Source organism: Cyprinus carpio, unplaced genomic scaffold (genome assembly GCF_018340385.1).
Source record: "Cyprinus carpio isolate SPL01 unplaced genomic scaffold, ASM1834038v1 S000006503, whole genome shotgun sequence".
Classification (NCBI taxonomy): Eukaryota; Metazoa; Chordata; class Actinopteri; order Cypriniformes; family Cyprinidae; genus Cyprinus; species Cyprinus carpio.
Genome location: NW_024879171.1, coordinates 218,636 through 243,521, shown reverse-complemented (window position 1 = coordinate 243,521; position 24,886 = coordinate 218,636). Strand labels below are relative to the sequence as shown.

Below are 24,886 nucleotides of genomic sequence, written 5' to 3'. Positions count from 1 at the left end.
TCATTGGGCTTGGAGCTAAGCTCGGCAGGACAAGGACCCTCCAGGACTGAGTTTGGACCCCCCTGCTCTAAGCCTACTGTTAGGCTTAACCCTAGCTTTACCCGCAAGAGGTTTTCTCAAGCCTGTGTGGAAAAAACAACCTCCGCTTTGCTCGTGAAATTTGGGCACTTATGAGAACCGCGACCAGCCCGGGGAAGTCCGTCGCAGCTGCCCGGCTAGCTCAGTCGGTAGAGCATGAGACTCTTAATCTCAGGGTCGTGGGTTCGAGCCCCACGTTGGGCGTATCTTTTGGCCCCCCCTCGCCCTTCCCAACGGGTCTCAGTCTCTTGACTTCAGTTTGCTGACGCGGGACACATGTTGCGTCTGAGCTTCGTGGTGCGCTCAGCGTTGATTTTTTTTTTGTGTCACCGCAACCCAGTGGAGGTGCCACCGTCAGTCTCTGTGGCGCAATCGGCTAGCGCGTTCGGCTGTTAACCGAAAGGTTGGTGGTTCGAGCCCACCCAGGGACGAAGGAAGCTTTTCGCTGCCGTTCCGCCGTGTGTCGGCAAACACAGAATTTGGCATACGAGACACGTGTCCGCTAACGCATGCGTGGAGCAGCATTCGTAGCCCCTTTTGAGCGTTTACAGCTTTGTCAGTTGCCTTGTGTTAAGAGAAGACAAAGGGTGGTAAGCGAAGGTTTCTGTCAGCTCAATTTTGCTGTGGCGTGTACACGGAGTGTTCATGTTTTGTTCCGGGAGGTGGAGGCCTGTGTTCCAGGGAGGTCCTGCTCAAAACTCCCTCTAGGAGTACCACAAAATGCCACGAAAATAGTTGTATGTATGCACACAGCGGGACAGAACTCCATGCCTGGATTTTTTTGGGAAGTTGCCTGAACTTGTAGCCTCTCAGGAGTTTGGACAAGAGGTCAATCGATTTGTCACACTCCTAGTAGCATCTTTGTATTTTCAGTTTCCGGTTGGAGGTTGGGTCCTCCAATTTTTGCTGTATGGCACACTTTTTGCCTTTGGACATTAGGAGCGTTTGCATTCAGTGACCGCTCTCTCCTGAAACGGAATTTTAACTCCTGGTTTTGATTGTGCATGTTATCGGCCTGCTCTGCTTGTTCAAACTCTGATCCCCAGCAACAGGCATGGCTAAAACAAACAAAGGACACTCTAAGCCAAGGGTGTCCAAACCCTGTCTGGAGGGCCACTGTCCGGCCGAGTTTTGCTCCAGCCAGCTCCAACAGACCTGCCCGGAAGTTTCGAGTCTGCTTGGAGAGACCTTGATTAGCTGCTTCAGGTGTGTTTCATTGGGCTTGGAGCTAAGCTCGGCAGGACAAGGACCCTCCAGGACTGAGTTTGGACCCCCCTGCTCTAAGCCTACTGTTAGGCTTAACCCTAGCTTTACCCGCAAGAGGTTTTCTCAAGACTGTGTGAAAAAACAGCCTCGGTTTTTCTCGTGAAATTTGGGCACTTATGAGAACCGCGACCAGCCCGGGGCAGTCCGTCGCAGCTGCCCGGCTAGCTCAGTCGGTAGAGCATGAGACTCTTAATCTCAGGGTCGTGGGTTCGAGCCCCGCTGGGCGTATCTTTTGGCCCCCCCTCGCCCTTCCCAACGGGTCTCAGTCTCTTGACTTCAGTTTGCTGACGCGGGACACATGTTGCGTCTGAGCTTTGTGGTGCTCTCAGCGTTGATTTTTTTTTTTGTCACCGCAACCCAGTGGAGGTGCCACCGTCAGTCTCTGTGGCGCAATCGGCTAGCGCGTTCGGCTGTTAACCGAAAGGTTGGTGGTTCGAGCCCACCCAGGGACGAAGGAAGCTTTTCGCTGCCGTTCCGCCATGTGTCGGCAAACACAGAATTTAGCAGACGAGACACGTGTCCGCTAACGCATGCGTGGAGCAGCATTCGTAGCCCCTTTTGAGCGTTTACAGCTTTGTCAGTTGCCTTGTGTTAAGAGAAGACAAAGGGTGGTAAGCGAAGGTTTCTGTCAGCTCAATTTTGCTGTGGCGTGTACACGGAGTGTTCATGTTTTGTTCCGGGAGGTGGAGGCCTGTGTTCCAGGGAGGTCCTGCTCAAAACTCCCTCTAGGAGTACCACAAAATGCCACGAAAATAGTTGTATGTATGCACACAGCGGGACAGAACTCCATGCCTGGATTTTTTTGGGAAGTTGCCTGAACTTGTAGCCTCTCAGGAGTTTGGACAAGAGGTCAATCGATTTGTCACACTCCTAGTAGCATCTTTGTATTTTCAGTTTCCGGTTGGAGGTTGGGTCCTCCAATTTTTGCTGTATGGCACACTTTTTGCCTTTGGACATTAGGAGCGTTTGCATTCAGTGACCGCTCTCTCCTGAAACGGAATTTTAACTCCTGGTTTTGATTGTGCATGTTATCGGCCTGCTCTGCTTGTTCAAACTGTGATCCCCAGCAACAGGCATGGCTAAAACAAACAAAGGACACTCTAAGCCAAGGGTGTCCAAACCCTGTCTGGAGGGCCACTGTCCGGCCGAGTTTTGCTCCAGCCAGCTCCAACAGACCTGCCCGGAAGTTTCGAGTCTGCTTGGAGAGACCTTGATTAGCTGCTTCAGGTGTGTTTCATTGGGCTTGGAGCTAAGCTCGGCAGGACAAGGACCCTCCAGGACTGAGTTTGGACCCCCCTGCTCTAAGCCTACTGTTAGGCTTAACCCTAGCTTTACCCGCAAGAGGTTTTCTCAAGACTGTGTGAAAAAAACAGCCTAGCTCATTCTCGCGAAATTTGGGCACTTATGAGAACCGCGACCAGCCCGGGGCAGTCCGTCGCAGCTGCCCGGCTAGCTCAGTCGGTAGAGCATGAGGCTCTTAATCTCAGGGTCGTGGGTTCGAGCCCCACGTTGGGCGTATCTTTTGGCCCCCCCCCTCGCCCTTCCCAACGGGTCTCAGTCTCTTGACTTCAGTTTGCTGACGCGGGACACATGTTGCGTCTGAGCTTCGTGGTGCGCTCAGCGTTGATTTTTTTTTTTGTCACCGCAACCCAGTGGAGGTGCCACCGTCAGTCTCTGTGGCGCAATCGGCTAGCGCGTTCGGCTGTTGTTAACCGAAAGGTTGGTGGTTCGAGCCCACCCAGGGACGAAGGAAGCTTTTCGCTGCCGTTCCGCCGTGTGTCGGCAAACACAGAATTTAGCAGACGAGACACGTGTCCGCTAACGCATGCGTGGAGCAGCATTCGTAGCCCCTTTTGAGCGTTTACAGCTTTGTCAGTTGCCTTGTGTTAAGAGAAGACAAAGGGTGGTAAGCGAAGGTTTCTGTCAGCTCAATTTTGCTGTGGCGTGTACACGGAGTGTTCATGTTTTGTTCCGGGAGGTGGAGGCCTGTGTTCCAGGGAGGTCCTGCTCAAAACTCCCTCTAGGCGTACCACAAAATGCCACGAAAATAGTTGTATGTATGCACACAGCGGGACAGAACTCCATGCCTGGATTTTTTTGGGAAGTTGCCTGAACTTGTAGCCTCTCAGGAGTTTGGACAAGAGGTCAATCAATTTGTCACACTCCTAGTAGCATCTTTGTATTTTCAGTTTCCGGTTGGAGGTTGGGTCCTCCAATTTTTGCTGTATGGCACACTTTTTGCCTTTGGACATTAGGAGCGTTTGCATTCAGTGACCGCTCTCTCCTGAAACGGAATTTTAACTCCTGGTTTTGATTGTGCATGTTATCGGCCTGCTCTGCTTGTTCAAACTGTGATCCCCAGCAACAGGCATGGCTAAAACAAACAAAGGACACTCTAAGCCAAGGGTGTCCAAACCCTGTCTGGAGGGCCACTGTCCGGCCGAGTTTTGCTCCAGCCAGCTCCAACAGACCTGCCCGGAAGTTTCGAGTCTGCTTGGAGAGACCTTGATTAGCTGCTTCAGGTGTGTTTCATTGGGCTTGGAGCTAAGCTCGGCAGGACAAGGACCCTCCAGGACTGAGTTTGGACCCCCCTGCTCTAAGCCTACTGTTAGGCTTAACCCTAGCTTTACCCGCAAGAGGTTTTCTCAAGACTGTGTGAAAAAACAGCCTCGGTTTTTCTCGTGAAATTTGGGCACTTATGAGAACCGCGACCAGCCCGGGGCAGTCCGTCGCAGCTGCCCGCTAGCTCAGTCGGTAGAGCATGAGACTCTTAATCTCAGGGTCGTGGGTTCGAGCCCCACGTTGGGCGTATCTTTTGGCCCCCCCTCGCCCTTCCCAACGGGTCTCAGTCTCTTGACTTCAGTTTGCTGACGCGGGACACATGTTGCGTCTGAGCTTCGTGGTGCGCTCAGCGGTGATTTTTTTTTTTTGTCACACCGCAACCCAGTGGAGGTGCCACCGTCAGTCTCTGTGGCGCAATCGGCTAGCGCGTTCGGCTGTTAACCGAAAGGTTGGTGGTTCGAGCCCACCCAGGGACGAAGGAAGCTTTTCGCTGCCTTTCCGCCGTGTGTCTGCAAACACAGAATTTAGCAGACGAGACACGTGTCCGCTAACGCATGCGTGGAGCAGCATTCGTAGCCCCTTTTGAGCGTTTACAGCTTTGTCAGTTGCCTTGTGTTAAGAGAAGACAAAGGGTGGTAAGCGAAGGTTTCTGTCAGCTCAATTTTGCTGTGGCGTGTACACGGAGTGTTCATGTTTTGTTCCGGGAGGTGGAGGCCTGTGTTCCAGGGAGGTCCTGCTCAAAACTCCCTCTAGGAGTACCACAAAATGCCACGAAAATAGTTGTATGTATGCACACAGCGGGACAGAACTCCATGCCTTGATTTTTTTTGTAAGTTGCCTGAACTTGTAGCCTCTCAGGAGTTTGGACAAGAGGTCAATCGATTTGTCACACTCCTAGTAGCATCTTTGTATTTTCAGTTTCCGGTTGGAGGTTGGGTCCTCCAATTTTTGCTGTATGGCACACTTTTTGCCTTTGGACATTAGGAGCGTTTGCATTCAGTGACCGCTCTCTCCTGAAACGGAATTTTAACTCCTGGTTTTGATTGTGCATGTTATCGGCCTGCTCTGCTTGTTCAAACTGTGATCCCCAGCAACAGGCATGGCTAAAACAAACAAAGGACACTCTAAGCCAAGGGTGTCCAAACCCCTGTCTGGAGGGCCACTGTCCGGCCGAGTTTTGCTCCAGCCAGCTCCAACAGACCCTGCCCGGAAGTTTCGAGTCTGCTTGGAGAGACCTTGATTAGCTGCTTCAGGTGTGTTTCATTGGGCTTGGAGCTAAGCTCGGCAGGACAAGGACCCTCCAGGACTGAGTTTGGACCCCCCTGCTCTAAGCCTACTGTTAGGCTTAACCCTAGCTTTACCCGCAAGAGGTTTTCTCAAGACTGTGTGAAAAAAACAGCCTCGGTTTTTCTCGTGAAATTTGGGCACTTATGAGAACCGCGACCAGCCCGGGGCAGTCCGTCGCAGCTGCCCGGCTAGATCAGTCGGTAGAGCATGAGACTCTTAATCTCAGGGTCGTGGGTTCGAGCCCCACGTTGGGCGTATCTTTTGGCCCCCCCTCGCCCTTCCCAACGGGTCTCAGTCTCTTGACTTCAGTTTGCTGACGCGGGACACATGTTGCGTCTGAGCTTCGTGGCGCGCTCAGCGTAGATTTTTTTTTTTGTCACCGCAACCCAGTGGAGGTGCCACCGTCAGTCTCTGTGGCGCAATCGGCTAGCGCGTTCGGCTGTTAACCGAAAGGTTGGTGGTTCGAGCCCACCCAGGGACGAAGGAAGCTTTTCGCTGCCGTTCCGCCGTGTGTCGGCAAACACAGAATTTAGCAGACGAGACACGTGTCCGCTAACGCATGCGTGGAGCAGCATTCGTAGCCCCTCTTGAGCGTTTACAGCTTTGTCAGTTGCCTTGTGTTAAGAGAAGACAAAGGGTGGTAAGCGAAGGTTTCTGTCAGCTCAATTTTGCTGTGGCGTGTACACGGAGTGTTCATGTTTTGTTCCGGGAGGTGGAGGCCTGTGTTCCAGGGAGGTCCTGCTCAAAACTCCCTCTAGGAGTACCACAAAATGCCACGAAAATAGTTGTATGTATGCACACAGCGGGACAGAACTCCATGCCTGGATTTTTTTGGGAAGTTGCCTGAACTTGTAGCCTCTCAGGAGTTTGGACAAGAGGTCAATCGATTTGTCACACTCCTAGTAGCATCTTTGTATTTTCAGTTTCCGGTTGGAGGTTGGGTCCTCCAATTTTTGCTGTATGGCACACTTTTTGCCTTTGGACATTAGGAGCGTTTGCATTCAGTGACCGCTCTCTCCTGAAACGGAATTTTAACTCCTGGTTTTGATTGTGCATGTTATCGGCCTGCTCTGCTTGTTCAAACTCTGATCCCCAGCAACAGGCATGGCTAAAACAAACAAAGGACACTCTAAGCCAAGGGTGTCCAAACCCTGTCTGGAGGGCCACTGTCCGGCCGAGTTTTGCTCCAGCCAGCTCCAACAGACCTGCCCGGAAGTTTCGAGTCTGCTTGGAGAGACCTTGATTAGCTGCTTCAGGTGTGTTTCATTGGGCTTGGGGCAGGACAAGGACCCTCCAGGACTGAGTTTGGACCCCCCTGCTCTAAGCCTACTGTTAGGCTTAACCCTAGCTTTACCCGCAAGAGGTTTTCTCAAGACTGTGTGAAAAAACAGCCTCGGTTTTTCTCGTGAAATTTGGGCACTTATGAGAACCGCGACCAGCCCGGGGCAGTCCGTCGCAGCTGCCCGGCTAGCTCAGTCGGTAGAGCATGAGGCTCTTAATCTCAGGGTCGTGGGTTCGAGCCCCACGTTGGGCGTATCTTTTGGCCCCCCCCCCTCGCCCTTCCCAACGGGTCTCAGTCTCTTGACTTCAGTTTGCTGACGCGGGACACATGTTGCGTCTGAGCTTCGTGGTGCGCTCAGCGGTGATTTTTTTTTTTGTCACCGCAACCCAGTGGAGGTGCCACCGTCAGTCTCTGTGGCGCAATCGGCTAGCGCGTTCGGCTGTTAACCGAAAGGTTGGTGGTTCGAGCCCACCCAGGGACGAAGGAAGCTTTTCGCTGCCTTTCCGCCGTGTGTCTGCAAACACAGAATTTAGCAGACGAGACACGTGTCCGCTAACGCATGCATGCGTGGAGCAGCATTCGTAGCCCCTTTTGAGCGTTTACAGCTTTGTCAGTTGCCTTGTGTTAAGAGAAGACAAAGGGTGGTAAGCGAAGGTTTCTGTCAGCTCAATTTTGCTGTGGCGTGTACACGGAGTGTTCATGTTTTGTTCCGGGAGGTGGAGGCCTGTGTTCCAGGGAGGTCCTGCTCAAAACTCCCTCTAGGAGTACCACAAAATGCCACGAAAATAGTTGTATGTATGCACACAGCGGGACAGAACTCCATGCCTGGATTTTTTTGGGAAGTTGCCTGAACTTGTAGCCTCTCAGGAGTTTGGACAAGAGGTCAATCGATTTGTCACACTCCTAGTAGCATCTTTGTATTTTCAGTTTCCGGTTGGAGGTTGGGTCCTCCAATTTTTGCTGTATGGCTCACTTTTTGCCTTTGGACATTAGGAGCGTTTGCATTCATTGACCGCTCTCTCCTGAAACTGAATTTTAACTCCTTGTTTTGATAGTGCATGTTATCGGCCTGCTCTGCTTGTTCAAACTGTGATCCCCAGCAACAGGCATGGCTAAAACAAACAAAGGACACTCTAAGCCAAGGGTGTCCAAACCCTGTCTGGAGGGCCACTGTCCGGCCGAGTTTTGCTCCAGCCAGCTCCAACAGACCTGCCCGGAAGTTTCGAGTCTGCTTGGAGAGACCTTGATTAGCTGCTTCAGGTGTGTTTCATTGGGCTTGGAGCTAAGCTCGGCAGGACAAGGACCCTCCAGGACTGAGTTTGGACCCCCCTGCTCTAAGCCTACTGTTAGGCTTAACCCTAGCTTTACCCGCAAGAGGTTTTCTCAAGACTGTGTGAAAAAACAGCCTCGGTTTTTCTCGTGAAATTTGGGCACTTATGAGAACCGCGACCAGCCCGGGGCAGTCCGTCGCAGCTGCCCGGCTAGCTCAGTCGGTAGAGCATGAGACTCTTAATCTCAGGGTCGTGGGTTCGAGCCCCACGTTGGGCGTATCTTTTGGCCCCCCCCCTCGCCCTTCCCAACGGGTCTCAGTCTCTTGACTTCAGTTTGCTGACGCGGGACACATGTTGCGTCTGAGCTTCGTGGTGCGCTCAGCGGTGATTTTTTTTCCTTCCACCGCAACCCAGTGGAGGTGCCACCGTCAGTCTCTGTGGCGCAATCGGCTAGCGCGTTCGGCTGTTAACCGAAAGGTTGGTGGTTCGAGCCCACCCAGGGACGAAGGAAGCTTTTCGCTGCCTTTCCGCCGTGTGTCTGAAAACACAGAATTTAGCAGACGAGACACGTGTCCGCTAACGCATGCGTGGAGCAGCATTCGTAGCCCCTTTTGAGCGTTTACAGCTTTGTCAGTTGCCTTGTGTTAAGAGAAGACAAAGGGTGGTAAGCGAAGGTTTCTGTCAGCTCAATTTTTCCGCCACAAAAACACACAAAATTCATTCTCCAATCATACAGGTAGATCCCTCTCAAAACCAACTATATCACCCCCAAAAAACCCCACAGGAAAACCACTACAAAAATCAAAGAAAATAGTTGTATGTATGCACACAGCGGGACAGAACTCCATGCCTGGATTTTTTTGGGAAGTTGCGCTGAACTTGTAGCCTCTCAGGAGTTTGGACAAGAGGTCAATCGATTTGTCACACTCCTAGTAGCATCTTTGTATTTTCAGTTTCCGGTTGGAGGTTGGGTCCTCCAATTTTTGCTGTATGGCACACTTTTTTCCCTTTGGACATTAGGAGCGTTTGCATTCAGTGACCGCTCTCTCCTGAAACGGAATTTTAACTCCTGGTTTTGATTGTGCATGTTATCGGCCTGCTCTGCTTGTTCAAACTGTGATCCCCAGCAACAGGCATGGCTAAAACAAACAAAGGACACTCTAAGCCAAGGGTGTCCAAACCCTGTCTGGAGGGCCACTGTCCGGCCGAGTTTTGCTCCAGCCAGCTCCAACAGACCTGCCCGGAAGTTTCGAGTCTGCTTGGAGAGACCTTGATTAGCTGCTTCAGGTGTGTTTCATTGGGCTTGGAGCTAAGCTCGGCAGGACAAGGACCCTCCAGGACTGAGTTTGGACCCCCCTGCTCTAAGCCTACTGTTAGGCTTAACCCTAGCTTTACCCGCAAGAGGTTTTCTCAAGACTGTGTGAAAAAACAGCCTCGGTTTTTTCCCGTGAAATTTGGGCACTTATGAGAACCGCGACCAGCCCGGGGCAGTCCGTCGCAGCTGCCCGGCTAGCTCAGTCGGTAGAGCATGAGACTCTTAATCTCAGGGTCGTGGGTTCGAGCCCCACGTTGGGCGTATCTTTTGGCCCCCCCTCGCCCTTCCCAACGGGTCTCAGTCTCTTGACTTCAGTTTGCTGACGCGGGACACATGTTGCGTCTGAGCTTCGTGGTGCGCTCAGCGGTGATTTTTTTTTTTGTCACCGCAACCCAGTGGAGGTGCCACCGTCAGTCTCTGTGGCGCAATCGGCTAGCGCGTTCGGCTGTTAACCGAAAGGTTGGTGGTTCGAGCCCACCCAGGGACGAAGGAAGCTTTTCGCTGCCTTTCCGCCGTGTGTCTGCAAACACAGAATTTAGCAGACGAGACACGTGTCCGCTAACGCATGCGTGGAGCAGCATTCGTAGCCCCTTTTGAGCGTTTACAGCTTTGTCAGTTGCCTTGTGTTGAGAGAAGACAAAGGGTGGTAAGCGAAGGTTTCTGTCAGCTCAATTTTGCTGTGGCGTGTACACGGAGTGTTCATGTTTTGTTCCGGGAGGTGGAGGCCTGTGTTCCAGGGAGGTCCTGCTCAAAACTCCCTCTAGGAGTACCACAAAATGCCACGAAAATAGTTGTATGTATGCACACAGCGGGACAGAACTCCATGCCTGGATTTTTTTGGGAAGTTGCCTGAACTTGTAGCCTCTCAGGAGTTTGGACAAGAGGTCAATCGATTTGTCACACTCCTAGTAGCATCTTTGTATTTTCAGTTTCCGGTTGGAGGTTGGGTCCTCCAATTATTGCTGTATGGCACACTTTTTGCCTTTGGACATTAGGAGCGTTTGCATTCAGTGACCGCTCTCTCCTGAAACGGAATTTTAACTCCTGGTTTTGATTGTGCATGTTATCGGCCTGCTCTGCTTGTTCAAACTGTGATCCCCAGCAACAGGCATGGCTAAAACAAACAAAGGACACTCTAAGCCAAGGGTGTCCAAACCCTGTCTGGAGGGCCACTGTCCGGCCGAGTTTTTGCTCCAGCCAGCTCCAACAGACCTGCCCGGAAGTTTCGAGTCTGCTTGGAGAGACCTTGATTAGCTGCTTCAGGTGTGTTTCATTGGGCTTGGAGCTAAGCTCGGCAGGACAAGGACCCTCCAGGACTGAGTTTGGACCCCCCTGCTCTAAGCCTACTGTTAGGCTTAACCCTAGCTTTACCCGCAAGAGGTTTTCTCAAGACTGTGTGAAAAAACAGCCTCGGTTTTTCTCGTGAAATTTGGGCACTTATGAGAACCGCGACCAGCCCGGGGCAGTCCATCGCAGCTGCCCGGCTAGCTCAGTCGGTAGACCATGAGACTCTTAATCTCAGGGTCGTGGGTTCGAGCCCCACGTTGGGCGTATCTTTTGGCCCCCCCCCCTCGCCCTTCCCAACGGGTCTCAGTCTCTTGACTTCAGTTTGCTGACGCGGGACACATGTTGCGTCTGAGCTTCGTGGTGCGCTCAGCGTTGATTTTTTTTTGTCACCGCAACCCAGTGGAGGTGCCACCGTCAGTCTCTGTGGCGCAATCGGCTAGCGCGTTCGGCTGTTAACCGAAAGGTTGGTGGTTCGAGCCCACCCAGGGACGAAGGAAGCTTTTCGCTGCCGTTCCGCCGTGTGTCGGCAAACACAGAATTTAGCAGACGAGACACGTGTCCGCTAACGCATGCGTGGAGCAGCATTCGTAGCCCCTTTTGAGCGTTTACAGCTTTGTCAGTTGCCTTGTGTTAAGAGAAGACAAAGGGTGGTAAGCGAAGGTTTCTGTCAGCTCAATTTTGCTGTGGCGGGTACACGGAGTGTTCATGTTTTGTTCCGGGAGGTGGAGGCCTGTGTTCCAGGGAGGTCCTGCTCAAAACTCCCTCTAGGAGTACCACAAAATGCCACGAAAATAGTTGTATGTATGCACACAGCGGTACAGGACTCCATGCCTGGATTTTTTTTGGGAAGTTGCCTGAACTTGTAGCCTCTCAGGAGTTTGGACAAGAGGTCAATCGATTTGTCACACTCCTAGTAGCATCTTTGTATTTTCAGTTTCCGGTTGGAGGTTGGGTCCTCCAATTTTTGCTGCATGGCACACTTTTTGCCTTTGGACATTAGGAGCGTTTGCATTCAGTGACCGCTCTCTCCTGAAACGGAATTTTAACTCCTGGTTTTGATTGTGCATGTTATCGGCCTGCTCTGCTTGTTCAAACTGTGATCCCCAGCAACAGGCATGGCTAAAACAAACAAAGGACACTCTCAAAGCCAAGGGTGTCCAAACCCTGTCTGGAGGGCCACTGTCCGGCCGAGTTTTGCTCCAGCCAGCTCCAACAGACCTGCCCGGAAGTTTCGAGTCTGCTTGGAGAGACCTTGATTAGCTGCTTCAGGTGTGTTTCATTGGGCTTGGAGCTAAGCTCGGCAGGACAAGGACCCTCCAGGACTGAGTTTGGACCCCCCTGCTCTAAGCCTACTGTTAGGCTTAACCCTAGCTTTACCCGCAAGAGGTTTTCTCAAGACTGTGTGAAAAAAAACAGCCTCGGTTTTTCTCGTGAAATTTGGGCACTTATGAGAACCGCGACCAGCCCGGGGCAGTCCGTCGCAGCTGCCCGGCTAGCTCAGTCGGTAGAGCATGAGACTCTTAATCTCAGGGTCGTGGGTTCGAGCCCCACGTTGGGCGTATCTTTTGGCCCCCCCTCGCCCTTCCCAACGGGTCTCAGTCTCTTGACTTCAGTTTGCTGACGCGGGACACATGTTGCGTCTGAGCTTCGTGGTGCGCTCAGCGTAGATTTTTTTTTTTGTCACCGCAACCCAGTGGAGGTGCCACCGTCAGTCTCTGTGGCGCAATCGGCTAGCGCGTTCGGCTGTTAACCGAAAGGTTGGTGGTTCGAGCCCACCCAGGGACGAAGGAAGCTTTTCGCTGCCTTTCCGCCGTGTGTCTGAAAACACAGAATTTAGCAGACGAGACACGTGTCCGCTAACGCATGCGTGGAGCAGCATTCGTAGCCCCTTTTGAGCGTTTACAGCTTTGTCAGTTGCCTTGTGTTAAGAGAAGACAAAGGGTGGTAAGCGAAGGTTTCTGTCAGCTCAATTTTGCTGTGGCGTGTACACGGAGTGTTCATGTTTTGTTCCGGGAGGTGGAGGCCTGTGTTCCAGGGAGGTCCTGCTCAAAACTCCCTCTAGGAGTACCACAAAATGCCACGAAAATAGTTGTATGTATGCACACAGCGGGACAGAACTCCATGCCTGGATTTTTTTGGGAAGTTGCCTGAACTTGTAGCCTCTCAGGAGTTTGGACAAGAGGTCAATCGATTTGTCACACTCCTAGTAGCATCTTTGTATTTTCAGTTTCCGGTTGGAGGTTGGGTCCTCCAATTTTTGCTGTATGGCACACTTTTTGCCTTTGGACATTAGGAGCGTTTGCATTCAGTGACCGCTCTCTCCTGAAACGGAATTTTAACCCCTGGTTTTGATTGTGCATGTTATCGGCCTGCTCTGCTTGTTCAAACTGTGATCCCCAGCAACAGGCATGGCTAAAACAAACAAAGGACACTCTAAGCCAAGGGTGTCCAAACCCTGTCTGGAGGGCCACTGTCCGGCCGAGTTTTGCTCCAGCCAGCTCCAACAGACCTGCCCGGAAGTTTCGAGTCTGCTTGGAGAGACCTTGATTAGCTGCTTCAGGTGTGTTTCATTGGGCTTGGAGCTAAGCTCGGCAGGACAAGGACCCTCCAGGACTGAGTTTGGACCCCCCTGCTCTAAGCCTACTGTTAGGCTTAACCCTAGCTTTACCCGCAAGAGGTTTTCTCAAGACTGTGTGAAAAAACAGCCTCGGTTTTTCTCGTGAAATTTGGGCACTTATGAGAACCGCGACCAGCCCGGGGCAGTCCGTCGCAGCTGCCCGGCTAGCTCAGTCAGTAGAGCATGAGACTCTTAATCTCAGGGTCGTGGGTTCGAGCCCCACGTTGGGCGTATCTTTTGGCCCCCCCTCGCCCTTCCCAACGGGTCTCAGTCTCTTGACTTCAGTTTGCTGACGCGGGACACATGTTGCGTCTGAGCTTCGTGGTGCGCTCAGCGTTGATTTTTTTTTGTCACACCGCAACCCAGTGGAGGTGCCACCGTCAGTCTCTGTGGCGCAATCGGCTAGCGCGTTCGGCTGTTAACCGAAAGGTTGGTGGTTCGAGCCCACCCAGGGACGAAGGAAGCTTTTCGCTGCCTTTCCGCCGTGTGTCTGCAAACACAGAATTTAGCAGACGAGACACGTGTCCGCTAACGCATGCGTGGAGCAGCATTCGTAGCCCCTTTTGAGCGTTTACAGCTTTGTCAGTTGCCTTGTGTTAAGAGAAGACAAAGGGTGGTAAGCGAAGGTTTCTGTCAGCTCAATTTTGCTGTGGCGTGTACACGGAGTGTTCATGTTTTGTTCCGGGAGGTGGAGGCCTGTGTTCCAGGGAGGTCCTGCTCAAAACTCCCTCTAGGAGTACCACAAAATGCCACGAAAATAGTTGTATGTATGCACACAGCGGGACAGAACTCCATGCCTGGATTTTTTTGGGAAGTTGCCTGAACTTGTAGCCTCTCAGGAGTTTGGACAAGAGGTCAATCGATTTGTCACACTCCTAGTAGCATCTTTGTATTTTCAGTTTCCGGTTGGAGGTTGGGTCCTCCAATTTTTGCTGTATGGCACACTTTTTGCCTTTGGACATTAGGAGCGTTTGCATTCAGTGACCGCTCTCTCCTGAAACGGAATTTTAACTCCTGGTTTTGATTGTGCATGTTATCGGCCTGCTCTGCTTGTTCAAACTGTGATCCCCAGCAACAGGCATGGCTAAAACAAAAAAAGGACACTCTAAGCCAAGGGTGTCCAAACCCTGTCTGGAGGGCCACTGTCCGGCCGAGGTTTGCTCCAGCCAGCTCCAACAGACCTGCCCGGAAGTTTCGAGTCTGCTTGGAGAGACCTTGATTAGCTGCTTCAGGTGTGTTTCATTGGGCTTGGAGCTAAGCTCGGCAGGACAAGGACCCTCCAGGACTGAGTTTGGACCCCCCTGCTCTAAGCCTACTGTTAGGCTTAACCCTAGCTTTACCCGCAAGAGGTTTTCTCAAGACTGTGTGAAAAAACAGCCTCGGTTTTTCTCGTGAAATTTGGGCACTTATGAGAACCGCGACCAGCCCGGGGCAGTCCGTCACAGCTGCCCGGCTAGCTCAGTCGGTAGAGCATGAGACTCTTAATCTCAGGGTCGTGGGTTCGAGCCCCACGTTGGGCGTATCTTTTGGCCCCCCCCTCGCCCTTCCCAACGGGTCTCAGTCTCTTGACTTCAGTTTGCTGACGCGGGACACATGTTGCGTCTGAGCTTCGTGGTGCGCTCAGCGTTGATTTTTTTTTTTTTCACCGCAACCCAGTGGAGGTGCCACCGTCAGTCTCTGTGGCGCAATCGGCTAGCGCGTTCGGCTGTTAACCGAAAGGTTGGTGGTTCGAGCCCACCCAGGGACGAAGGAAGCTTTTCGCTGCCGTTCCGCCGTGTGTCGGCAAACACAGAATTTAGCAGACGAGACACGTGTCCGCTAACGCATGCGTGGAGCAGCATTCGTAGCCCCTCTTGAGCGTTTACAGCTTTGTCAGTTGCCTTGTGTTAAGAGAAGACAAAGGGTGGTAAGCGAAGGTTTCTGTCAGCTCAATTTTGCTGTGGCGTGTACACGGAGTGTTCATGTTTTGTTCCGGGAGGTGGAGGCCTGTGTTCCAGGGAGGTCCTGCTCAAAACTCCCTCTAGGCGTACCACAAAATGCCACGAAAATTGTATGTATGCACACAGCGGGACAGAACTCCATGCCTGGATTTTTTTGGGAAGTTGCCTGAACTTGTAGCCTCTCAGGAGTTTGGACAAGAGGTCAATCGATTTGTCACACTCCTAGTAGCATCTTTGTATTTTCAGTTTCCGGTTGGAGGTTGGGTCCTCCAATTTTTGCTGTATGGCACACTTTTTGCCTTTGGACATTAGGAGCGTTTGCATTCAGTGACCGCTCTCTCCTGAAACGGAATTTTAACTCCTGGTTTTTATTGTGCATGTTATCGGCCTGCTCTGCTTGTTCAAACTGTGATCCCCAGCAACAGGCATGGCTAAAACAAACAAAGGACACTCTAAGCCAAGGGTGTCCAAACCCTGTCTGGAGGGCCACTGTCCGGCCGAGTTTTGCTCCAGCCAGCTCCAACAGACCTGCCCGGAAGTTTCGAGTCTGCTTGGAGAGACCTTGATTAGCTGCTTCAGGTGTGTTTTCCATTGGGCTTGGAGCTAAGCTCGGCAGGACAAGGACCCTCCAGGACTGAGTTTGGACCCCCCTGCTCTAAGCCTACTGTTAGGCTTAACCCTAGCTTTACCCGCAAGAGGTTTTCTCAAGACTGTGTGAAAAAACAGCCTCGGTTTTTCTCGTGAAATTTGGGCACTTATGAGAACCGCGACCAGCCCGGGGCAGTCCGTCGCAGCTGCCCGCCCGCTAGCTCAGTCGGTAGAGCATGAGACTCTTAATCTCAGGGTCGTGGGTTCGAGCCCCACGTTGGGCGTATCTTTTGGCTCTCCCTCGCCCTTCCCAACGGGTCTCAGTCTCTTGACTTCAGTTTGCTGACGCGGGACACATGTTGCGTCTGAGCTTCGTGGTGCGCTCAGCGGTGATTTTTTTTTTTTTGTCACCGCAACCCAGTGGAGGTGCCACCCTCATAACCTATGGCGCAATCGGCTAGCGCGTTCGGCTGTTAACCGAAAGGTTGGTGGTTCGAGCCCACCCAGGGACGAAGGAAGCTTTTCGCTGCCGTTCCGCCGTGTGTCGGCAAAAACACAGAATTTGGCAGACGAGACACGTGTCCGCTAACGCATGCGTGGAGCAGCATTCGTAGCCCCTTTTGAGCGTTTACAGCTTTGTCAGTTGCCTTGTGTGAAGAGAAGACAAAGGGTGGTAAGCGAAGGTTTCTGTCAGCGTCAATTTTGCTGTGGCGTGTACACGGAGTGTTCATGTTTTGTTCCGGGAGGTGGAGGCCTGTGTTCCAGGGAGGTCCTGCTCAAAACTCCCTCTAGGAGTACCACAAAATGCCACGAAAATAGTTGTATGTATGCACACAGCGGGACAGAACTCCATGCCTGGATTTTTTTGGGAAGTTGCCTGAACTTGTAGCCTCTCTGGAGTTTGGACAAGAGGTCAATCGATTTGTCACACTCCTAGTAGCATCTTTGTATTTTCAGTTTCCGGTTGGAGGTTGGGTCCTCCAATTTTTGCTGTATGGCACACTTTTTGCCTTTGGACATTAGGAAAGCGTTTGCATTCAGTGACCGCTCTCTCCTGAAACGGAATTTTAACTCCTGGTTTTGATTGTGCATGTTATCGGCCTGCTCTGCTTGTTCAAACTGTGATCCCCAGCAACAGGCATGGCTAAAACAAACAAAGGACACTCTAAGCCAAGGGTGTCCAAACCCTGTCTGGAGGGCCACTGTCCGGCCGAGTTTTGCTCCAGCCAGCTCCAACAGACCTGCCCGGAAGTTTCGAGCCTGCTTGGAGAGACCTTGATTAGCTGCTTCAGGTGTGTTTCATTGGGCTTGGAGCTAAGCTCGGCAGGACAAGGACCCTCCAGGACTGAGTTTGGACCCCCCTGCTCTAAGCCTACTGTTAGGCTTAACCCTAGCTTTACCCGCAAGAGGTTTTCTCAAGACTGTGTGAAAAAACAGCCTCGGTTTTTCTCGTGAAATTTTGGCACTTATGAGAACCGCGACCAGCCCGGGGCAGTCCGTCGCAGCTGCCCGGCTAGCTCAGCGGTAGAGCATGAGACTCTTAATCTCAGGGTCGTGGGTTCGAGCCCCACGTTGGGCGTATCTTTTGGCCCCCCCCGCCCTTCCCAACGGGTCTCAGTCTCTTGACTTCAGTTTGCTGACGCGGGACACATGTTGCGTCTGAGCTTCGTGGTGCGCTCAGCGGTGATTTTTTTTTTGTCACCGCAACCCAGTGGAGGTGCCACCGTCAGTCTCTGTGGCGCAATCGGCTAGCGCGTTCGGCTGTTAACCGAAAGGTTGGTGGTTCGAGCCCACCCAGGGACGAAGGAAGCTTTTCGCTGCCGTTCCGCCGTGTGTCGGCAAACACAGAATTTAGCAGACGAGACACGTGTCCGCTAACGCATGCCTGGAGCAGCATTCGTAGCCCCTTTTGAGCGTTTACAGCTTTGTCAGTTGCCTTGTGTTAAGAGAAGACAAAGGGTGGTAAGCGAAGGTTTCTGTCAGCTCAATTTTGCTGTGGCGTGTACACGGAGTGTGTCATGTTTGTTCCGGGAGGTGGAGGCCTGTGTTCCAGGGAGGTCCTGCTCAAAACTCCCTCTAGGAGTACCACAAAATGCCACGAAAATAGTTGTATGTATGCACACAGCGGGACAGAACTCCATGCCTGGATTTTTTTTTTGGGAAGTTGCCTGAACTTGTAGCCTCTCAGGAGTTTGGACAAGAGGTCAATCGATTTGTCACACTCCTAGTAGCATCTTTGTATTTTCAGTTTCCGGTTGGAGGTTGGGTCCTCCAATTTTTGCTGTATGGCACACTTTTTGCCTTTGGACATTAGGAGCGTTTGCATTCAGTGACCGCTCTCTCCTGAAACAGAATTTTAACTCCTGGTTTTGATTGTGCATGTTATCGGCCTGCTCTGCTTGTTCAAACTGTGATCCCCAGCAACAGGCATGGCTAAAACAAACAAAGGACACTCTAAGCCAAGGGTGTCCAAACCCTGTCTGGAGGGCCACTGTCCGGCCGAGTTTTGCTCCAGCCAGCTCCAACAGACCTGCCCGGAAGTTTCGAGTCTGCTTGGAGAGACCTTGATTAGCTGCTTCAGGTGTGTTTCATTGGGCTTGGAGCTAAGCTCGGCAGGACAAGGACCCTCCAGGACTGAGTTTGGACCCCCCTGCTCTAAGCCTACTGTTAGGCTTAACCCTAGCTTTACCCGCAAGAGGTTTTCTCAAGACTGTGTGAAAAAAACAGCCTCGGTTTTTCTCGTGAAATTTGGGCACTTATGAGAACCGCGACCAGCCCGGGGCAGTCCGTCGCAGCTGCCCGGCTAGCTCAGTCGGTAGAGCATGAGGCTCTTAATCTCAGGGTCGTGGGTTCGAGCCCCACGTTGGGCGTATCTTTTGGCCCCCCCATCGCCCTTCCCAACGGGTCTCAGTCTCTTGACTTCAGTTTGCTGACGCGGGACACAGGTGTGCGTCTGAGCTTCGTGGTGCGCTCAGCGGTGATTTTTTTTTTTTGTCACCGCAACCCAGTGGAGGTGCCACCGTCAGTCTCTGTGGCGCAATCGGCTAGCGCGTTCGGCTATTAACCGAAAGGTTGGTGGTTCGAGCCCACCCAGGGACGAAGGAAGCTTTTCGCTGCCTTTCCGCCGTGTGTCTGCAAACACAGAATTTTTAGCAGACGAGACACGTGTCCGCTAACGCATGCGTGGAGCAGCATTCGTAGCCCCTTTTGAGCGTTTACAGCTTTGTCAGTTGCCTTGTGTTAAGAGAAGACAAAGGGTGGTAAGCGAAGGTTTCTGTCAGCTCAATTTTGCTGTGGCGTGTACACGGAGTGTTCATGTTTTGTTCCGGGAGGTGGAGGCCTGTGTTCCAGGGAGGTCCTGCTCAAAACTCCCTCTAGGAGTACCACAAAATGCCACGAAAATAGTTGTATGTATGCACACAGCGGGACAGAACTCCATGCCTGGATTTTTTTGGGAAGTTGCCTGAACTTGTAGCCTCTCAGGAGTTTGGACAAGAGGTCAATCGATTTGTCACACTCCTAGTAGCATCTTTGTATTTTCAGTTTCCGGTTGGAGGTTGGGTCCTCCAATTTTTGCTGTATGGCACACTTTTTGCCTTTGGACATTAGGAGCGTTTGCATTCAGTGACCGCTCTCTCCTGAAACGGAATTTTAACTCCTGGTTTTGATTGTGCATGTTATCGGCCTGCTCTGCTTGTTCAAACTGTGATCCCCAGCAACAGGCATGGCTAAAACAAACAAAGGACACTCTAAGCCAAGGGTGTCCAAACCCTGTCTGGAGGGCCACTGTCCGGCCGAGTTTTGCTCCAGCCAGCTCCAACAGACCTGCCCGGAAGTTTCGAGTCTGCTTGGAGAGACCTTGATTAGCTGCTTCAGGTGTGTTTCATTGGGCTTGGAGCTAAGCTCGGCAGGACAAGGACCCTCCAGGACTGAGTTTGGACCCCCCTGCTCTAAGCCTACTGTTAGGCTTAACCCTAGCTTTACCCGCAAGAGGTTTTCTCAAGACTGTGTGAAAAAACAGCCTCGGTTTTTCTCGTGAAATTTGGGCACTTATGAGAACCGCGACCAGCCCGGGGCAGTCCGTCGCAGCTGCCCGGCTAGCTCAGTCGGTAGAGCATGAGACTCTTAATCTCAGGGTCGTGGGTTCGAGCCCCACGTTGGGCGTATCTTTTGGCCCCCCCTCGCCCTTCCCAACGGGTCTCAGTCTCTTGACTTCAGTTTGCTGACGCGGGACACATGTTGCGTCTGAGCTTCGTGGTGCGCTCAGCGTTGATTTTTTTTTTGTCACCGCAACCCAGTGGAGGTGCCACCGTCAGTCTCTGTGGCGCAATCGGCTAGCGCGTTCGGCTGTTAACCGAAAGGTTGGTGGTTCGAGCCCACCCAGGGACGAAGGAAGCTTTTCGCTGCCGTTCCGCCGTGTGTCGGCAAACACAGAATTTAGCAGACAAGACACGTGTCCGCTAACGCATGCGTGGAGCAGCATTCGTAGCCCCTTTTGAGCGTTTACAGCTTTGTCAGTTGCCTTGTGTTAAGAGAAGACAAAGGGTGGTAAGCGAAGGTTTCTGTCAGCTCAATTTTGCTGTGGCGTGTACACGGAGTGTTCATGTTTTGTTCCGGGAGGTGGAGGCCTGTGTTCCAGGGAGGTCCTGCTCAAAACTCCCTCTAGGAGTACCACAAAATGCCACGAAAATAGTTGTATGTATGCACACAGCGGGACAGAACTCCATGCCTGGATTTTTTTTGGGAAGTTGCCTGAACTTGTAGCCTCTCAGGAGTTTGGACAAGAGGTCAATCGATTTGTCACACTCCTAGTAGCATCTTTGTATTTTCAGTTTCCGGTTGGAGGTTGGGTCCTCCAATTTTTGCTGTATGGCACACTTTTTGCCTTTGGACATTAGGAGCGTTTGCATTCAGTGACCGCTCTCTCCTGAAACGGAATTTTAACTCCTGGTTTTGATTGTGCATGTTATCGGCCTGCTCTGCTTGTTCAAACTGTGATCCCCAGCAACAGGCATGGCTAAAACAAACAAAGGACACTCTAAGCCAAGGGTGTCCAAACCCTGTCTGGAGGGCCACTGTCCGGCCGAGTTTTGCTCCAGCCAGCTCCAACAGACCTGCCCGGAAGTTTCGAGTCTGCTTGGAGAGACCTTGATTAGCTGCTTCAGGTGTGTTTCATTGGGCTTGGAGCTAAGCTCGGCAGGACAAGGACCCTCCAGGACTGAGTTTGGACCCCCCTGCTCTAAGCCTACTGTTAGGCTTAACCCTAGCTTTACCCGCAAGAGGTTTTCTCAAGACTGTGTGAAAAAAAACAGCCTCGGTTTTTCTCGTGTGCGATGGACACCCACGAGAACCGCGACCAGCCCGGGGCAGTCCGTCGCAGCTGCCCGGCTAGCTCAGTCGGTAGAGCATGAGACTCTTAATCTCAGGGTCGTGGGTTCGAGCCCCACGTTGGGCGTATCTTTTGGCCCCCCCCCCGCCCTTCCCAACGGGTCTCAGTCTCTTGACTTCAGTTTGCTGACGCGCGGGACACATGTTGCGTCTGAGCTTCGTGGTGCGCTCAGCGTTGATTTTTTTTTTTTTGTCACCGCAACCCAGTGGAGGTGCCACCGTCAGTCTCTGTGGCGCAATCGGCTAGCGCGTTCGGCTGTTAACCGAAAGGTTGGTGGTTCGAGCCCACCCAGGGACGAAGGAAGCTTTTCGCTGCCGTTCCGCCGTGTGTCTGCAAACACAGAATTTAGCAGACGAGACACGTGTCCGCTAACGCATGCGTGGAGCAGCATTCGTAGCCCCTTTTGAGCGTTTACAGCTTTGTCAGTTGCCTTGTGTTAAGAGAAGACAAAGGGTGGTAAGCGAAGGTTTCTGTCAGCTCAATTTTGCTGTGGCGTGTACACGGAGTGTTCATGTTTTGTTCCGGGAGGTGGAGGCCTGTGTTCCAGGGAGGTCCTGCTCAAAACTCCCTCTAGGAGTACCACAAAATGCCACGAAAATAGTTGTATGTATGCACACAGCGGGACAGAACTCCATGCCTGGATTTTTTTGGGAAGTTGCCTGAACTTGTAGCCTCTCAGGAGTTTGGACAAGAGGTCAATCGATTTGTCACACTCCTAGTAGCATCTTTGTATTTTCAGTTTCCGGTTGGAGGTTGGGTCCTCCAATTTTTGCTGTATGGCACACTTTTTGCCTTTGGACATTAGGAGCGTTTGCATTCAGTGACCGCTCTCTCCTGAAACGGAATTTTAACTCCTGGCTTTGATTGTGCATGTTATCGGCCTGCTCTGCTTGTTCAAACTGTGATCCCCAGCAACAGGCATGGCTAAAACAAACAAAGGACACTCTAAGCCAAGGGTGTCCAAACCCTGTCTGGAGGGCCACTGTCCGGCCGAGTTTTGCTCCAGCCAGCTCCAACAGACCTGCCCGGAAGTTTCGAGTCTGCTTGGAGAGACCTTGATTAGCTGCTTCAGGTGTGTTTCATTGGGCTTGGAGCTAAGCTCGGCAGGACAAGGACCCTCCAGGACTGAGTTTGGACCCCCCTGCTCTAAGCCTACTGTTAGGCTTAACCCTAGCTTTCCCCGCAAGAGGTTTTCTCAAGACTGTGTGAAAAAACAGCCTCGGTTTTTTCTCGTGAAATTTGGGCACTTATGAGAACCGCGACCAGCCCGGGGCAGTCCGTCGCAGCTGCCCGGCTAGCTCAGTCGGTAGAGCATGAGACTCTTAATCTCAGGGTCGTGGGTTCGAGCCCCACGTTGGGCGCATCTTTTGGCCCCCCCATCGCCCTTCCCAACGGGTCTCAGTCTCTTGACTTCAGTTTGCTGACGCGGGACACATGTTGCGTCTGAGCTTCGTGGTGCGCTCAGCATAGATTTTTTTTTTTGTCACCGCAACCCAGTGGAGGTGCCACCGTCAGTCTCTGTGGCGCAATCGGCTAGCGCGTTTGGCTGTTAACCGAAAGGTTGGTGGTTCGAGCCCACCCAGGGACGAAGGAAGCTTTTCGCTGCCTTTCCGCCGTGTGTCTGCAAACACAGAATTTTGGCAGACGAGACACGTGTCCGCTAACGCATGCGTGGAGCAGCATTCGTAGCCCCTTTTGAGCGTTTACAGCTTTGTCAGTTGCCTTGTGTTAAGAGAAGACAAAGGGTGGTAAGCGAAGGTTTCTGTCAGCTCAATTTTGCTGTGGCGTGTACACGGAGTGTTCATGTTTTGTTCCGGGAGGTGGAGGCCTGTGTTCCAGGGAGGTCCTGCTCAAAACTCCCTCTAGGAGTACCACAAAATGCCACGAAAATAGTTGTATGTATGCACACAGCGGGACAGAACTCCATGCCTGGATTTTTTTGGGAAGTTGCCTGAACTTGTAGCCTCTCAGGAGTTTGGACAAGAGGTCAATCGATTTGTCACACTCCTAGTAGCATCTTTGTATTTTCAGTTTCCGGTTGGAGGTTGGGTCCTCCAATTTTTGCTGTATGGCACACTTTTTGCCTTTGGACATTAGGAGCGTTTGCATTCAGTGACCGCTCTCTCCTGAAACGGAATTTTAACTCCTGGTTTTGATTGTGCATGTTATCGGCCTGCTCTGCTTGTTCAAACTGTGATCCCCAGCAACAGGCATGGCTAAAACAAACAAAGGACACTCTAAGCCAAGGGTGTCCAAACCCTGTCTGGAGGGCCACTGTCCGGCCGAGTTTTGCTCCAGCCAGCTCCAACAGACCTGCCCGGAAGTTTCGAGTCTGCTTGGAGAGACCTTGATTAGCTGCTTCAGGTGTGTTTCATTGGGCTTGGAGCTAAGCTCGGCAGGACAAGGACCCTCCAGGAATGAGTTTGGACCCCCCTGCTCTAAGCCTACTGTTAGGCTTAACCCTAGCTTTACCCGCAAGAGGTTTTCTCAAGACTGTGTGAAAAAACAGCCTCGGTTTTTCTCGTGAAATTTGGGGCACTTATGAGAACCGCGACCAGCCCGGGGCAGTCCGTCGCAGCTGCCCGGCTAGCTCAGTCGGTAGAGCATGAGGCTCTTAATCTCAGGGTCGTGGGTTCGAGCCCCACGTTGGGCGTATCTTTTGGCCCCCCCATCGCCCTTCCCAACGGGTCTCAGTCTCTTGACTTCAGTTTGCTGACGCGGGACACATGTTGCGTCTGAGCTTCGTGGTGCGCTCAGCGTTGATTTTTTTTTTGTCACCGCAACCCAGTGGAGGTGCCACCGTCAGTCTCTGTGGCGCAATCGGCTAGCGCGTTCGGCTGTTAACCGAAAGGTTGCTGGTTCGAGCCCACCCAGGGACGAAGGAAGCTTTTCGCTGCCTTTCCGCCGTGTGTCTGCAAACACAGAATTTAGCAGACGAGACACGTGTCCGCTAACGCATGCGTGGAGCAGCATTCGTAGCCCCTTTTGAGCGTTTACAGCTTTGTCAGTTGCCTTGTGTTAAGAGAAGACAAAGGGTGGTAAGCGAAGGTTTCTGTCAGCTCAATTTTGCTGTGGCGTGTACACGGAGTGTTCATGTTTTGTTCCGGGAGGTGGAGGCCTGTGTTCCAGGGAGGTCCTGCTCAAAACTCCCTCTAGGAGTACCACAAAATGCCACAAAAATAGTTGTATGTATGCACACAGCGGGACAGAAACTCCATGCCTGGATTTTTTTGGGAAGTTGCCTGAACTTGTAGCCTCTCAGGAGTTTGGACAAGAGGTCAATCGATTTGTCACACTCCTAGTAGCATCTTTGTATTTTCAGTTTCCGGTTGGAGGTTGGGTCCTCCAATTTTTGCTGTATGGCACACTTTTTGCCTTTGGACATTAGGAGCGTTTGCATTCAGTGACCGCTCTCTCCTGAAACAGAATTTTAACTCCTGGTTTTGATTGTGCATGTTATCGGCCTGCTCTGCTTGTTCAAACTGTGATCCCCAGCAACAGGCATGGCTAAAACAAACAAAGGACACTCTAAGCCAAGGGTGTCCAAACCCTGTCTGGAGGGCCACTGTCCGGCCGAGTTTTGCTCCAGCCAGCTCCAACAGACCTGCCCGGAAGTTTCGAGTCTGCTTGGAGAGACCTTGATTAGCTGCTTCAGGTGTGTGTTTCATTGGGCTTGGAGCTAAGCTCGGCAGGACAAGGACCCTCCAGGACTGAGTTTGGACCCCCCTGCTCTAAGCCTACTGTTAGGCTTAACCCTAGCTTTACCCGCAAGAGGTTTTCTCAAGACTGTGTGAAAAAACAGCCTCGGTTTTTCTCGTGAAATTTGGGCACTTATGAGAACCGCGACCAGCCCGAGGCAGTCCGTCTCAGCTGCCCGGCTAGCTCAGTCGGTAGAGCATGAGACTCTTAATCTCAGGGTCGTGGGTTCGAGCCCCACGTTGGGCGTGTCCTTCCCAAACGATCTCAGTCTCTTGACTTCAGTTTGCTGACGCGGGACACATGTT

The 24,886-nt window shown here is 52.2% G+C and overlaps 38 non-coding genes across 38 annotated transcripts; all 38 read left to right on the top strand.

Moving 5' to 3' along the window:
* The first annotated feature begins 209 nt into the window (after window positions 1-209).
* On the top strand, window positions 210-282 carry trnak-cuu. The gene has a single exon. It is a non-coding gene; the product is annotated as a tRNA-Lys (tRNA).
* A 153-nt stretch (window positions 283-435) lies between these two features.
* trnan-guu lies at window positions 436-509 on the top strand. The gene has a single exon. It is a non-coding gene; the product is annotated as a tRNA-Asn (tRNA).
* A 990-nt stretch (window positions 510-1,499) lies between these two features.
* trnak-cuu lies at window positions 1,500-1,570 on the top strand. The gene has a single exon. It is a non-coding gene; the product is annotated as a tRNA-Lys (tRNA).
* Window positions 1,571-1,722: 152 nt separating this feature from the next.
* Window positions 1,723-1,796, top strand: trnan-guu. The gene has a single exon. It is a non-coding gene; the product is annotated as a tRNA-Asn (tRNA).
* A 991-nt stretch (window positions 1,797-2,787) lies between these two features.
* Window positions 2,788-2,860, top strand: trnak-cuu. Its single transcript has one exon. It is a non-coding gene; the product is annotated as a tRNA-Lys (tRNA).
* A 154-nt stretch (window positions 2,861-3,014) lies between these two features.
* Window positions 3,015-3,091, top strand: trnan-guu. Its single transcript is given in 2 exon segments — window positions 3,015-3,052; window positions 3,056-3,091. It is a non-coding gene; the product is annotated as a tRNA-Asn (tRNA).
* A 990-nt stretch (window positions 3,092-4,081) lies between these two features.
* trnak-cuu lies at window positions 4,082-4,153 on the top strand. Its single transcript has one exon. It is a non-coding gene; the product is annotated as a tRNA-Lys (tRNA).
* Window positions 4,154-4,308: 155 nt separating this feature from the next.
* On the top strand, window positions 4,309-4,382 carry trnan-guu. Its single transcript has one exon. It is a non-coding gene; the product is annotated as a tRNA-Asn (tRNA).
* Window positions 4,383-5,375: 993 nt separating this feature from the next.
* Window positions 5,376-5,448, top strand: trnak-cuu. Its single transcript has one exon. It is a non-coding gene; the product is annotated as a tRNA-Lys (tRNA).
* A 152-nt stretch (window positions 5,449-5,600) lies between these two features.
* Window positions 5,601-5,674, top strand: trnan-guu. Its single transcript has one exon. It is a non-coding gene; the product is annotated as a tRNA-Asn (tRNA).
* A 980-nt stretch (window positions 5,675-6,654) lies between these two features.
* On the top strand, window positions 6,655-6,727 carry trnak-cuu. Its single transcript has one exon. It is a non-coding gene; the product is annotated as a tRNA-Lys (tRNA).
* Window positions 6,728-6,882: 155 nt separating this feature from the next.
* On the top strand, window positions 6,883-6,956 carry trnan-guu. Its single transcript has one exon. It is a non-coding gene; the product is annotated as a tRNA-Asn (tRNA).
* Window positions 6,957-7,950: 994 nt separating this feature from the next.
* Window positions 7,951-8,023, top strand: trnak-cuu. The gene has a single exon. It is a non-coding gene; the product is annotated as a tRNA-Lys (tRNA).
* A 154-nt stretch (window positions 8,024-8,177) lies between these two features.
* On the top strand, window positions 8,178-8,251 carry trnan-guu. Its single transcript has one exon. It is a non-coding gene; the product is annotated as a tRNA-Asn (tRNA).
* A 998-nt stretch (window positions 8,252-9,249) lies between these two features.
* On the top strand, window positions 9,250-9,322 carry trnak-cuu. The gene has a single exon. It is a non-coding gene; the product is annotated as a tRNA-Lys (tRNA).
* Window positions 9,323-9,474: 152 nt separating this feature from the next.
* On the top strand, window positions 9,475-9,548 carry trnan-guu. The gene has a single exon. It is a non-coding gene; the product is annotated as a tRNA-Asn (tRNA).
* A 991-nt stretch (window positions 9,549-10,539) lies between these two features.
* trnak-cuu lies at window positions 10,540-10,612 on the top strand. The gene has a single exon. It is a non-coding gene; the product is annotated as a tRNA-Lys (tRNA).
* A 153-nt stretch (window positions 10,613-10,765) lies between these two features.
* Window positions 10,766-10,839, top strand: trnan-guu. The gene has a single exon. It is a non-coding gene; the product is annotated as a tRNA-Asn (tRNA).
* Window positions 10,840-11,834: 995 nt separating this feature from the next.
* On the top strand, window positions 11,835-11,907 carry trnak-cuu. Its single transcript has one exon. It is a non-coding gene; the product is annotated as a tRNA-Lys (tRNA).
* Window positions 11,908-12,059: 152 nt separating this feature from the next.
* trnan-guu lies at window positions 12,060-12,133 on the top strand. Its single transcript has one exon. It is a non-coding gene; the product is annotated as a tRNA-Asn (tRNA).
* A 990-nt stretch (window positions 12,134-13,123) lies between these two features.
* On the top strand, window positions 13,124-13,196 carry trnak-cuu. Its single transcript has one exon. It is a non-coding gene; the product is annotated as a tRNA-Lys (tRNA).
* A 152-nt stretch (window positions 13,197-13,348) lies between these two features.
* Window positions 13,349-13,422, top strand: trnan-guu. Its single transcript has one exon. It is a non-coding gene; the product is annotated as a tRNA-Asn (tRNA).
* Window positions 13,423-14,412: 990 nt separating this feature from the next.
* trnak-cuu lies at window positions 14,413-14,485 on the top strand. Its single transcript has one exon. It is a non-coding gene; the product is annotated as a tRNA-Lys (tRNA).
* A 153-nt stretch (window positions 14,486-14,638) lies between these two features.
* Window positions 14,639-14,712, top strand: trnan-guu. The gene has a single exon. It is a non-coding gene; the product is annotated as a tRNA-Asn (tRNA).
* A 989-nt stretch (window positions 14,713-15,701) lies between these two features.
* Window positions 15,702-15,777, top strand: trnak-cuu. Its single transcript has one exon. It is a non-coding gene; the product is annotated as a tRNA-Lys (tRNA).
* A 1,223-nt stretch (window positions 15,778-17,000) lies between these two features.
* On the top strand, window positions 17,001-17,072 carry trnak-cuu. Its single transcript has one exon. It is a non-coding gene; the product is annotated as a tRNA-Lys (tRNA).
* A 150-nt stretch (window positions 17,073-17,222) lies between these two features.
* Window positions 17,223-17,296, top strand: trnan-guu. Its single transcript has one exon. It is a non-coding gene; the product is annotated as a tRNA-Asn (tRNA).
* Window positions 17,297-18,290: 994 nt separating this feature from the next.
* On the top strand, window positions 18,291-18,363 carry trnak-cuu. The gene has a single exon. It is a non-coding gene; the product is annotated as a tRNA-Lys (tRNA).
* A 155-nt stretch (window positions 18,364-18,518) lies between these two features.
* Window positions 18,519-18,592, top strand: trnan-auu. The gene has a single exon. It is a non-coding gene; the product is annotated as a tRNA-Asn (tRNA).
* Window positions 18,593-19,584: 992 nt separating this feature from the next.
* Window positions 19,585-19,657, top strand: trnak-cuu. Its single transcript has one exon. It is a non-coding gene; the product is annotated as a tRNA-Lys (tRNA).
* A 151-nt stretch (window positions 19,658-19,808) lies between these two features.
* trnan-guu lies at window positions 19,809-19,882 on the top strand. Its single transcript has one exon. It is a non-coding gene; the product is annotated as a tRNA-Asn (tRNA).
* Window positions 19,883-20,875: 993 nt separating this feature from the next.
* trnak-cuu lies at window positions 20,876-20,948 on the top strand. Its single transcript has one exon. It is a non-coding gene; the product is annotated as a tRNA-Lys (tRNA).
* A 157-nt stretch (window positions 20,949-21,105) lies between these two features.
* On the top strand, window positions 21,106-21,179 carry trnan-guu. Its single transcript has one exon. It is a non-coding gene; the product is annotated as a tRNA-Asn (tRNA).
* Window positions 21,180-22,170: 991 nt separating this feature from the next.
* Window positions 22,171-22,243, top strand: trnak-cuu. The gene has a single exon. It is a non-coding gene; the product is annotated as a tRNA-Lys (tRNA).
* A 153-nt stretch (window positions 22,244-22,396) lies between these two features.
* trnan-guu lies at window positions 22,397-22,470 on the top strand. The gene has a single exon. It is a non-coding gene; the product is annotated as a tRNA-Asn (tRNA).
* A 992-nt stretch (window positions 22,471-23,462) lies between these two features.
* Window positions 23,463-23,535, top strand: trnak-cuu. The gene has a single exon. It is a non-coding gene; the product is annotated as a tRNA-Lys (tRNA).
* A 152-nt stretch (window positions 23,536-23,687) lies between these two features.
* trnan-guu lies at window positions 23,688-23,761 on the top strand. The gene has a single exon. It is a non-coding gene; the product is annotated as a tRNA-Asn (tRNA).
* Window positions 23,762-24,754: 993 nt separating this feature from the next.
* Window positions 24,755-24,827, top strand: trnak-cuu. Its single transcript has one exon. It is a non-coding gene; the product is annotated as a tRNA-Lys (tRNA).
* Window positions 24,828-24,886: the final 59 nt, after the last annotated feature.